This window comes from Micrasema longulum, unplaced genomic scaffold, assembly GCF_059751315.1.
Source record: "Micrasema longulum isolate JH-2025_06_02 unplaced genomic scaffold, ASM5975131v1 h1tg000331l, whole genome shotgun sequence".
Classification (NCBI taxonomy): Eukaryota; Metazoa; Arthropoda; class Insecta; order Trichoptera; family Brachycentridae; genus Micrasema; species Micrasema longulum.
The window spans coordinates 1,496,919-1,509,170 of record NW_028277535.1 but is presented as its reverse complement, the minus strand read 5'-3'; the positions used below and the strand labels follow the sequence as shown (position 1 = coordinate 1,509,170).

General features: G+C 30.3%; 1 protein-coding gene across 1 annotated transcript in view; it reads left to right on the top strand.

Moving 5' to 3' along the window:
- LOC148282424 (5-hydroxytryptamine receptor-like) overlaps positions 1-12,252 on the top strand; it is a 281,204-nt gene that overhangs the window by 22,245 nt on the left and 246,707 nt on the right. The window lies entirely within an intron of this gene.

The window sequence follows — 12,252 nt, the reverse complement described above, 5'->3', positions numbered from 1 at the left end:
ATTTAACAGGGTAGTCACGTGTTAGTGGCTTGACTGATGTAATGAACCGTTTTCACGGGAATCCAAAATTATAAATTTAAAAATATATACTATTTCATTCAAATTTTTATACATTGTAAAAATCACCCCACAACAATTTTTCGACTCAATCAAACAGACGCTGACAGAATACTGAGAATCCGCCGTCAAATTTTGATAGCTAATTAAGATCGGTGCTGTCAACGTGGTTAAAAACAAGAATACCGATTGTTGCAGCACGGGTATTTCAAATTAGAAATTCCCCTTTTTTTTTTTGTTAAAAATAAATATTTGCGTTCTTATGATTTACCCAAATATTTAATTTGAGGACCATTTTCAACGAGTTGTAAAACACTCACTTTAAGAAATTGGAAAGTGAGTTGGGGTAGAGTGGGATTCGAACCACAGACCTTTGGTCAGTGAGTTCGAGACACTAGCTACAGGACCACAACCTGTTTTTTTTTTATTATATGGTTTGTTTCCGCCAAATAGTTAAATCAACGACTCAATTGGTCCCGCGCGTATTATATGGTTATGGAATATTTAATCGCGTCTAAAGAAACATCTCCTTTCTCTTCCTTAATCTCTTCTCCTTTCCTGTTACCTCTTTTTTCATTTTTCCCATTGAGTAATAGTTTTTATTTAAGGTAATTTATAAACAAATACGTTTATTTATATTTTTATTAATTTCTATAGAATATGTTCTGTAACTTGAATTACAAAAATAAAACTATCATTTTATTGGTTGGTTGGAAGAATTGCCATTTGGCAATAAGCCTGCCAATGTGCAAATAACATTATGTAAAAAAAGTAAATTTAATATATATGAGTTAAAAATTAAAATGTTATTATTGTCAAAATTGTAGATTGGTTATTATGCACGCCGACCGACAATATGCCTGCATTCTACTTTATCGTACTTACACCAAATCGTAATTGCTGTGCGATATATCCACCCAAAATGATTATTCCTTATTTTTTATAGGGCATTAGGGATTCAACCAATGTGCAATATATCAAAGAAGTATGTCATGATTAATGGATTTATTCCTAAATGATTTTATAATACTCACACATACGTACACATACACATTCTAATACACGAACGTACAGAAACTCTTTTCAACAGATCGAAATCAGTATGAATGACGTACGTACTCGTACGTTGTAATAGCAATGCAAAATCTTTTAATGATTTAACTGGGGTAGATATGTACTTTAGTGATTTTACATTTGTAAATTCACTTTGAAGATTTTTGAGAAGGGATATGGAAGTCTTGGCATTTACAGAACTTATGACTTGTTGACTTTTGCGAAGTAAAAAATCTGAAACCTTTATTGACGGGGGTGAGATTACTACTAATCTGCTACTTGTCTATACCTACTAGTCTGGTTGCAATAAAAATAATCTTGACAACTCTTTGAAAGTTTGATTGAATTACAGTAAAAATTTGATTGATTGAAGGTGTTTTTATGCATTTATAGTATTTTTATAGCTATTTTCTTTGGAACTTAAAAATAATTCATTCATAAAATTTCTGTAACAGGCGCACGGAGCACGACGGAAAAGGCGCATTTTGAAGTTTTTCAAAAGTTCCTGCATTTATTTATCATGGGAATTCAAAAACTTTCATTTGAGATTTATATCACTGTGTTTCATAGAATTTACAGTTCAATCATCAGTTATATTGCTTCTGTTGGAATTACGTAAAATTATGTATTGTATATCTGACTCTTAAGATCTAAGGCTTTTATGAAAACAAAGTTACTTTTAAATAACACATTGTCATGTCTAATACATTTGCTAGTTCTCCACAAAGTTTTCTACTCGAATTATCACATTGTACCATTATCGGTAAGTAAAGGCCCTTGACAAGTCAGTCTAGTACTCGGGAAATGGTTTATTGATCGTTCCATATCAACTCTGGTCTTCACACTCATCCATCAACAGCGTCATAATATTATTCTAACCATTCTCTCATTGTCCTTTTAATATTTCACCCACCTTGCCACCCTATCCATCCCCTGTATTGAAATACATTTGCTACGGAAAAGATTTTATGAGAAAAAAAAATGAAATCTACGCATCATTTTTATTTTATTTTTATATATGCGGCGTACGCTAATTACAACAGATATATGAACAAACATACGTACAAGAAACTGAAAAAATAACAAAACTGTGTAGCAAAGACTATGAAGGCCAATAAAATAATGGTTTACAATATATTCAAGAGCACGATCAACATATAAGACTTCGAGGTAACCAATGTCAATCTATCTCTACCCCACACTGTGTTAATGGCAAAGAGATCTATAAATTTCGGGAATATCTCTGCCAAAGAATTTTTGTATGTGGGTGAAATAATTCAATCATATAAATCTCACCCGCAACAATAAAGGTTTTAGCTCTCTAACTTCACAAACGTCAACAGATGGAAGAATCAAAGGAATATAGATGTTTAAACATAGGTAAAATGGTGAATGTTACACGGTGTGTCAGGTGGTCACTAAAACCAGCCAATGGCAGGTAATAAGTCCTGTGGATGCCCAGACTTCTCTCTTCCCTTCTTTTAAATGATTTTATTTATTTATTTAACACTTTAGATACATTTTTTATTTATTTATAATTTTTTTTTCAAAAATATTTACAAAATAGTACCAAATTCAAGTCCTGCTGAGTCGCATACAGCATGTCAGCAAGTTCTTATAAATTGCATCGATTATTCATACTTAACCTACATTAAAAGTAATTTTACTTGAAAAACATTACATATTTCATTATCAAAAATTAAAAACTATCATACTATTTACAGTATACATACAAGGGCGGACATATTTCCTAAAAGCAATTCCTTCCTACCTACCCAAACCGTTCCGTTTGAGAAAATTACAAGTACATAGGCATATTGAGTCTTATGATTTTATAAAAAATTAAAAACTAAGATTTACTAAAAATAAATGAAAAAAAAACAAAACATTTTACTATAAAGAGAGGAGAGGAGGTGGGAAGGAAAGAAAAGGGATAAAGGAACAACTTAAATATTTAAAAAGTGCAATTTCAGACTTGACTTAAATGTAAATAAAAAAGTGGGTAGGTTTTTTTATAAAGAGTGTGATAAAGATAAAGAGTGTGAATAAATAAATAAATAAAATAAATAAAATATGTTTTACGTAACAGTTCTTCAAAATGCGCTATAGGAACTTAAACTTATTAACTAAAGGAGTCACAAAAATACAAATATGAAAGATCTTAGGACTCACCAGAAATTACGAGTCACAAGCCATAAAATGCACCCGAGTACAACCGAACGTAATTCGACACATACCGACCACAGATTTCGACCTAGCCGAAGATTCGATAAATTTTTGGCCAAAACCGAAACTTTGGTCGGTCAAAATTCATTAGTCCTTTATGCTATGGTACAGGTTGTTCTAAGTAGCTTTAATTCTAGTTATTGGTAGTATAAAATATTCACTTCCCTTCATAGAAGAGCAATGAACTCCATTATACTGAATATTACTGAACTGAACTGATGTTTTCGGAAAATAGTGAACTTTTTAAATTTAAATATCAATACTTACGTTTTTTTATTGCAAATTTATTTATTAACCTTAACGGATTATTACATACATTAAAAAAAAATACATTTATTTTTACTCATACTCTGTTGTTGTAATAATATGTCTTTTGAAAAGTTTGTCCAAATCTTTTGTTTAGTTTTGTCTGGTTGTTTACTGTATAATTTCTGTCCCCGATTTATAAGTCTCGATTGTCATTGTCTCGTTTTGAAATGTTGTATGTGTTGTATTATGTCCATGTTTATTACATTTTTTTTAAAAGTTTTATTTCTTTGTCTACAATGATATGTTTTAAACATACTTCACGAACTCAGCAATAGTTATTCTCACGTATCTGAAATGTTTAGTGTAGGGTATTGTTACTATAGAACAAACCTTTTAAACTTTTTCAAAGATGGTGAATGGTAATTATATTTGTTTATTCATGCATTTCATAATATACACAGTTTTTTGTTCACTTTGCCCAGCTGTATGAAACAGTATTTATGATTTTCTTGTTGTATTACTGTAGAATGTTTTATTATTTAAACTTTATACTGAATATGCTGTATAATTTTTAGGTTAATTTTTTAAATATAAATCTTGTATAATTTTTAGGTTTATTTTTTTTTATAAATCTTGGGTATAAGAAAATTTATGTTTTAAAAAAAAAAAAATCAAGCCCAATATGTACTATTACAAATTTTTGTAAAAGGCAGATTTGCCATTTATGTTAATAAAATAAAATAAAATATTAGTGGCTAACATATGAATAAATTTTAAAGATTCTAGTTGTAAAGTTCATTAACATTGAATTAATTAGTTTTTTTTAGAAGTTCTTCAGTTGGTGTTAGATAAGGGAGGTCATATACTAGTTTCAATATTTTATTTTGCTATCGTTGTAGTCTGTTCATGTCATTTTGGTTTCCTGTTCCTCATAGTTGTCCAAGAGTGTTCAACGTCTTGGATGAACATATTAAGTTCTCCAAAACAACGTCCATATTTAAGATGAAGATCCATAACTGGATTGTATCGAGGGGTAGAGACCACTGTATGAGATTGCTTCGGGAATAAATGCATAACATCGCTGCTGTTTTCATTATTTTCCATATACGTATATCGTATATGTGTATGTCATCACTGTCATACGTATTATTATATAACTTTTGATTCCATTTTCGACATGTATTATAAATTTTTATTATTTTTATTTTTCTATTTACTTTTTGCATATTGTTTTGATTATTTTGCATACTTTTTTTGATTACTTGTATATTGTTTTAATATGTAAATAACTATTTTTGATTTTTGATTTATATATCGAAGAGTCCCGACTTAACACGGAATTTTCAAACAAGTCGGGTTATAAAAAAAACATATAATTGTGGCTATGTAAAATTGTGTACTTTGTGCATTAAATAAAATAAAAAAAATAAAAAATATAACATATTTCAGATTTTACACAGGCTTCATACATAAGAATTTTTTCGTGACTATTTAAAATTATTATTTGCATGACCAAAAGTATATTTAACACCGTCAACATACGTTGAACTTTTGTATATATGCCACGATTCAATATCTTCCTCATATCTCGTGGCAAAAATATGAATGTTGAATGTACTGTGAAGCTAATAAAAGTTTTCCCTTTGTACCAACAAAAGATCAAGCTTTTTATACCTTTTTCTTCCATCTAACTTTCCACGAATACTATTGACATATATATTCTTCGTTTCAACCCAATGCATTCATATTGTTATTTTTATTTATTATTATTTGTTTGATGTGACTGTTTCTCAGACATGAGAAAGCGTGTCGCGTACTGATTTATTTATCGTTACAAACACAGTCAAATAAAATCATACAAAACATGCAAAAACATAACAAATATCTGAACCAGATTGGGTTTTACGTAGAAAAAATAGTATAAAAAACATGACAAAAAACAATGTTTTTAGTTTGTCCAAATGTTTGCAGACAAGTCCTGGATTTAACCTCTTAGGGAGATGTCATACAACAAAGATGAAGAACATGTTTTTTATGTTAACTTTAACATGTTTTATAATATTATGTATCTTTTTTGGGTAATACCGTGTATGTTGGATTTGATCCGACGTTTCGGCTACCATTGCAGGAGCCATCATCAGGGAAAACTGTGTGTTTTATAAAGAAATGTATGTGTTTATGTACTAGTAATTTGTACCGTGTCACAGTCAGCAGTAGGCACATTTCTAGTTTTGTAGGAAAGAATAATTATGTTCATGTTTTATAATGTTAGTATTTATATCTCCCTAGGGGGTTAAATCCAGCCCTTGTTCACAAAAATTGGGCAAACTTAAAACATTGTTGTTAAATCCACCTGGTCCAAGAATAAGTATGTAAATTGAAAAATATTTTTAGGCGATGCCTAGTATGTAGGTGAAATAATTCAATCATACGAATCTCACAAGAAATAATAAAGGTTTCAGCTCTCTAACTTCACAAATGTCAACAGATAGGAAGGAATATAGATGTTTTAATATAGGCAGAATTGTGAATGTTAAGCAGTGTGTAAAGTGGCCACTTAAACCAGCCAATGACAGGTCATAAGCCCTGTGGATAACAAGACTTCTATATTTTCTTCTCTAAAATGTATTTTATCTCTGTTTTATTATGTTAACATAACAAACTAGGGAGCTTCTTTGAATCTTCTCGTGGGTGTAGAGAAGGGAGAAATTTGGACATTTTAAATTTTTACTTGCGGCTACACTTTGCTACATATATGACCACACTGATAAATTAACACCAAATAAAAACGTTAAAGTGAAACCAAACGAAATTATTTCTTCAACCAAACCTATTTTTTTTAAATAGTTTTTTCCACAACTTCATAATTTTCAAATATGACATGTTAATTTTAACACTGTTTGTTACGTCATTTGACGTTCAATTATCAGTGTGGCCATATACGAAGCTAAATTTGCACTCATAAAATAAAAATTCAGTAATTTACCACACTTTACTTCCGCGAGAACATTTAAAATAGCAACCCAGGAGTTGGAATAAAAAAAAGGGAAAATTGGGAAGAAAGAGAAAATGAACAAAGTAGTAGAAAATAATTTTAATAGTTAAAATTTATAAAACAAATGATTGCAAATTAACTCATCTCTAATTAATTACGATTATATTACCATTCAAACTTCGTTTAATAAATAATTCGTGTACTTAATGTCTGTTGCAGTTTTCACGTGATTTTTGCAAACAATAGTTTCCTCGAAAAATCCTTATTAATAAATTTTTCGTTGTGTAAGGAGCACTCTCGATAGATATATTATTTTTTACACAGATTTAATTGTTGCACGTTTGATGTCGATGGTAAAAAATGGTGTGTTAATCTGCTCTTGATTCTGAAAATTCAGAATTGTACAAGGGATGAAAACAAGAAAGTACATTGCTACGGGAAGTTGGATACAAAAAAATATTTTTAAAGCGTGGTAAAAATTAGGGATAACAAATAGTAATTTTTTAAAAGTAAAGTCGTAGGTTTGATTCCCGCTAGTGGCAAGAAAAAAATTCAAGAAAGATTTTTTTCTTAATTGGTCTGGGTGTTGTGGTGTATTTTTCATAGCCTCTTTTCGTATCTCCTCTTTGCCATCTGCTGACAAGCCTTTAAATAGAGGCTTAGTGGGTTTATCCTTTAAAAAAAATAGGTAAGAAGCTACAATAAAAAAACTTAAAGTTAATTTAAAAAAGAACTTCGAAATAATGACAAATTACATTTTAAAAAATAGTACATTATATTTTTTTATAAAAAGCAATTTTGAAAGTTTTTTAAAGTAGGTAGAAAATATAAAAAATTTAAAAGCAATATTTAGAGAAGATTTACAACTAAAGGTAGTTTAAGAAAAAAAAAAAACATAAAATCGATATCAACAGGAATAACAAGTTAAGAAATTTAACAAAAAAAATAATATCAAAATATGCAATACAATGTAAAAGAAAAAAGGGTAAGTCCTAATTTAAAAATAAGATCAACGGGAGTTTTGTTAAAAGGTTCTCACAGTTCACTGTTTTTAAATAATTTTAATCCTGTATAATAGATATTTTTATGTTTGAAAAAGCTGTTAAAGGTCGAACAAGATCTATATAAAAACGAATTCTGACAGTAACTTGTATTGACATTAGGTATTCCTGAAGTTGGGTGATTTCGCATGGCGCGTGATGGACAGTTCATTTTGACAAATAAATATATATCAATCAGTGATTAGAGTCACCAGTTTAAGAATATTAAATGATTTAATTTGGGTATTTTCAACGCTTAAAGCGGGTATGTACGCGGTTTTTGTGATTTTACCCCCGTCTTAGTTAGATCTACGAGTACATCAATCAGTGCCACATATACCCCCTTCCCTGCTCTCCCTTACTCTCTCAGTCCCTCTACTTCTCAACCCTAACCCCCTTAGAAACATAGTAACTAGGCTTGGTGATAATCCTTTCAGTAATCGCAACCAGATGAAATTGTTAGGAAATTTAAATTGATAACCAATATGGAGACTTGATAGAATGTTTGCCTTAGGGATTAAACAGTTTATCTTATGATTGGAGCATTTGTTTGCCACGCAAGAAGTTTTCGGTTTGATTCCCGATATAATTGATTTAAGTAATTTGTTTAAATTGTGTTTTTACATAGCACTGCGGCCTGTTTTTCTATAAACGACTAAATATGGGTTGGTAAATTGTAGTATTATTTGTTTATTAGGAAACAGACACACTAACCATTTATCGCCTTAATACTATGAAATCGACTTACATATCTCCGCTCGATTTCCTTTTTTTTCTAGGAGTAGACACTATACAGAATGTTCTTTAAACCCTGTCATATCCAAAACCACGATGATCAGTATGGGCAAGAAGATATATTAGCATATTTAAGAAAATATTTAGATCAAAGAACATTTTTGAAAATAAAATATTTAAAAAAACAAATGGTTGCTTACTTCTGCAGGAGAGAAGTGAGGAGAGCGCGGCGCAGTATCAGACTCCCCCCTTCCCCCTTCTCGTTTCGCCCCTGCAGAAGTAGGCAACCATTTGCTTTTTTGATATTTTATTTTTTTAAATTTTATTTGTAATATTTTAATGTGCCAATATGTCTTCTTGCTCATACTGATCTTAGTAGTTTCGAATGTGACAGGGTTGAAAGAACACCTTGTATAAAAAAAATGAGAAAAAATAAAATGGTAAAAATTAATCTACCCTAGTTTTGCGATGTCGTGTGGATTCATATCACAGGTATCCATACGCAAATATTTTACAGTTGATGCCGCCCGTCAATTAATAAATGCGTTTGTAGTGTCTAGAGTCGATTATTGTAATGGTATCTACGCAGGTCTACCAATGAATAAAATGACTTGCTTACAGTCTGTATTGAATGCCGCAGCGAGACTTATTTTTGGAATCTCTAAGTTCAGTCATATCACTCCTCTACTTCGGGAATTACACTGGCTACGTTTACCACAGAGGGTCGAATACAAACTATGTTGGCTTATGTATAAGTCACTGCACAACTCTGCTCCAAAATATCGAAGGGAACTCTGCATTCCAGATGAACTAGCTGACAGACGTCTTACTCTTAGATCAGCTACATCAACGTCGAAAGTAAAAGTTATTTTACATCTCCGCAAACAGCGCACTAAATTTGGCGAACGCGCATTTGCGGTCGCAGGCCCTACGGCATGGAATGCTCTCCCAGCAGAGGTCCGAAACTGTGGGGTGAAGTGATTTTTCGGAAGAAACTTAAAACCCACTTGTTCTCTAAATCATTTGAATAAATTCTTAGCATGTGGTGACAAAGTACATTATTTTTCTCAAATTAAAAAGTTAAAATTAAATTTATATCTTTATATAATCACTTTGTAAAGCGCCCTTGAGGTATTATATTACGAAAATGGCGCTTTATAAGTTATCCATAATTATTGTTATTATCCTCTGTCCTGAAATAGAATCAATTGTATATTTAATGTCATCGAATGCAACACAGTCCTCCAAAGGTTTCCCTTTTGAGGAAGACACTTTAATTAATTTTGTATAAAAATCTTCATATTGCATATATTATTATTTTTAAATAGAAAATATGAACAATTTTGTTTTTCCCCTTTTGTTTTTAATATTTTTAAACTGATTTCTTTGTATAAACTTTATTTACATAAGTTTGTAAACCATGATTAACTTATTCATGTAAAAGCTGTACGGGCGTTTAAAAATAAATAAATGAATAAAAAATACGTTTATAATACATTGATATTTATTAAACACTAGATGCAGCGATTAGCACCCGTCTTGTGTTCCATTTAACTTAAGATCCTAAAAAACTTAACTTGTAGTCGGTAAATGTGAAGCAGTGTAAAAAGGCGCGACGACACACAGCTTTGAATTCACAGTAAACTGACAGACAGTTAGTATTTTTTACTCTACTGCGCGTTTTGCACGACAATGTTGACGCGACAAGGCTCATTTTTCAGAACTCAATTTTAAATTATCGTTCAATCAAACATCATCTCTTTTTAATTCTACCTCAGTGAAATAATAAAGATTTCTCAGTTTTTTTGTTAAACCTTTTAAATAAAAACTACTGCGTTCAGTTTAAATATGAAACGTATCGACCAACGTAGATCTGTCTCTTTCTCATAATAGAGAACAGAATACTGTGGGATGGGTGCAAATGTCAACATATTTATGTGACACTTCAGCTTATGATTTATAGTTATCTACTTCACACTGAATCACTTCAGAACATATCTCATCTATGTATTACGGTTGTACCTATTACTTTTGCATGATTATCTGAATATCTGCAACTATAATACGAAACAAGGTTTTGGTAAAACAAAAAATATCTTCATTTTTATGATAATGATTAATTACCTTTGTTCCGAGCTCCAGGTGCAGTATGTCTTGGCCATTAATTTCCTGGAGGAAACATTATCTTTTTCACATCTCTAGGGGAGTTTTTAGGTGCTACATTATAATATAGATTGAAACATCATATATTTTATATTTGTATAGGTTTTATATTAACTCTTGAATTCCGCTGGCTCAAAAAAATACGTGCGTTGCGGTGTTGCGTCAAATAAATCCTTAATATCACCTTTTGGCATTTTTGTGGTATTTTAAATATTAATATTTTATCACAATATGCTATGAATCATGAAAACTGTGATGAAATTTCCTATACAATTTTTCATGGTTTATTTAAGAAAAATGTTCAATTTTGTTTTTTTTTTGTTTTTTAACAATATACATTGGAGGTTAAACAGAGTATTAAAAAAATAAGGGATAGTTACAAAGCAATGAGATACATATTAATAGTAAAATATAAAAAATAGTAAACAAAAAATCATGGTTTGGTCGTGGGTATACAAGAAAATGTAAATGCATTTTTGTTCCTATTATAAATAGACAGATGTCATATTTTTGTGTAACATAATAAAGAGATAATAAAATATTATGTAAAAGATTAAATAGTATTTTTTCTTCATGGCAATTAAAAAAGGGAATAAAAAAACATTAAAATATTCCTAATTATTAAAGGACAAAAAAATATATATCTTAGAAAAAAAGAGTTCATATTTTTAGTTTAAATCCAGGATAGTGCGTGTTTTTTAACAGAAGGAAAATTTTTAAAGTGTGGAATCAATGAAATATTATCAGTAAAAAACAAATTAATTTTTTTTGGGCCTATAAAATACGCATGTCTCTGTGCGAGCCTCGTTTTACAATGGTATTTCTAACAACCTACATACTAGGCAACGCCTGAAAATGTTATTTTTTTCAAATTCTATACTTTTTCATGAACCAGGTGGATTTATCAACAGACAATAATTGTTGAAACAATAATCTTTAACCCACACTGTGTTAATGGCAAAGAGATCTATACGTTTCGGAAAGATCTATCCTAAAGAATTTTAGTATGTGGATGAAATAATTAAATCATATAAATCTCACCCGCAAAAATAAAGGTTTCGGCTCTTTAACTTCACAAACAACAACAGATGAAAGAATTGAAGGAATATAGATGTTCAAATATGGGCAGAATGGTAAATGTTACACGGTGTGTAAAGTGGCCACTTAAACCAACCATTGACAGGTCATAAGCCCTGTAGATGCCTAGACTTCAATATTACCTTTTCTTAAATGTTCTTCATCTCTGTTGTAAAAAAATTTAATCAATTTATATTATTATTTCAGTTTTTTGTCTTGGATTATTAAAATGATTTGTTTATTAAATATCTGTAACGGGAATACGGATCATGGCAGAAAATGCATTTTCGCTTGTTTTTGCGTAAATTCCTGGATTTATTTTCCATGGGATTTTGCAAATTTCAAAAAGAGAAATCAATCACTTACTCTCAAATCAAATATTGCTCTTTGGCTTAGGTCTAGAAGGGTTGAAATTAATTTAAAACTTGTATATTTAACTATTTTATACACACATAAATGTGTTTTAATGTGTTTTTATTAATATCAGTTATCAAAGACGTCAAACAGTTATTACAAAATGGCTAAATAATTACTCTTCTGTGTTATTAAAATTTACGACATCGGCTCTTATAGATCCAATCTAAAAATTTATAGAATTCTAGCTGACCTGACAGTCGTTGTCCTGCCCGAACGTTGGCTTGCCTTGGAAAAAGACTT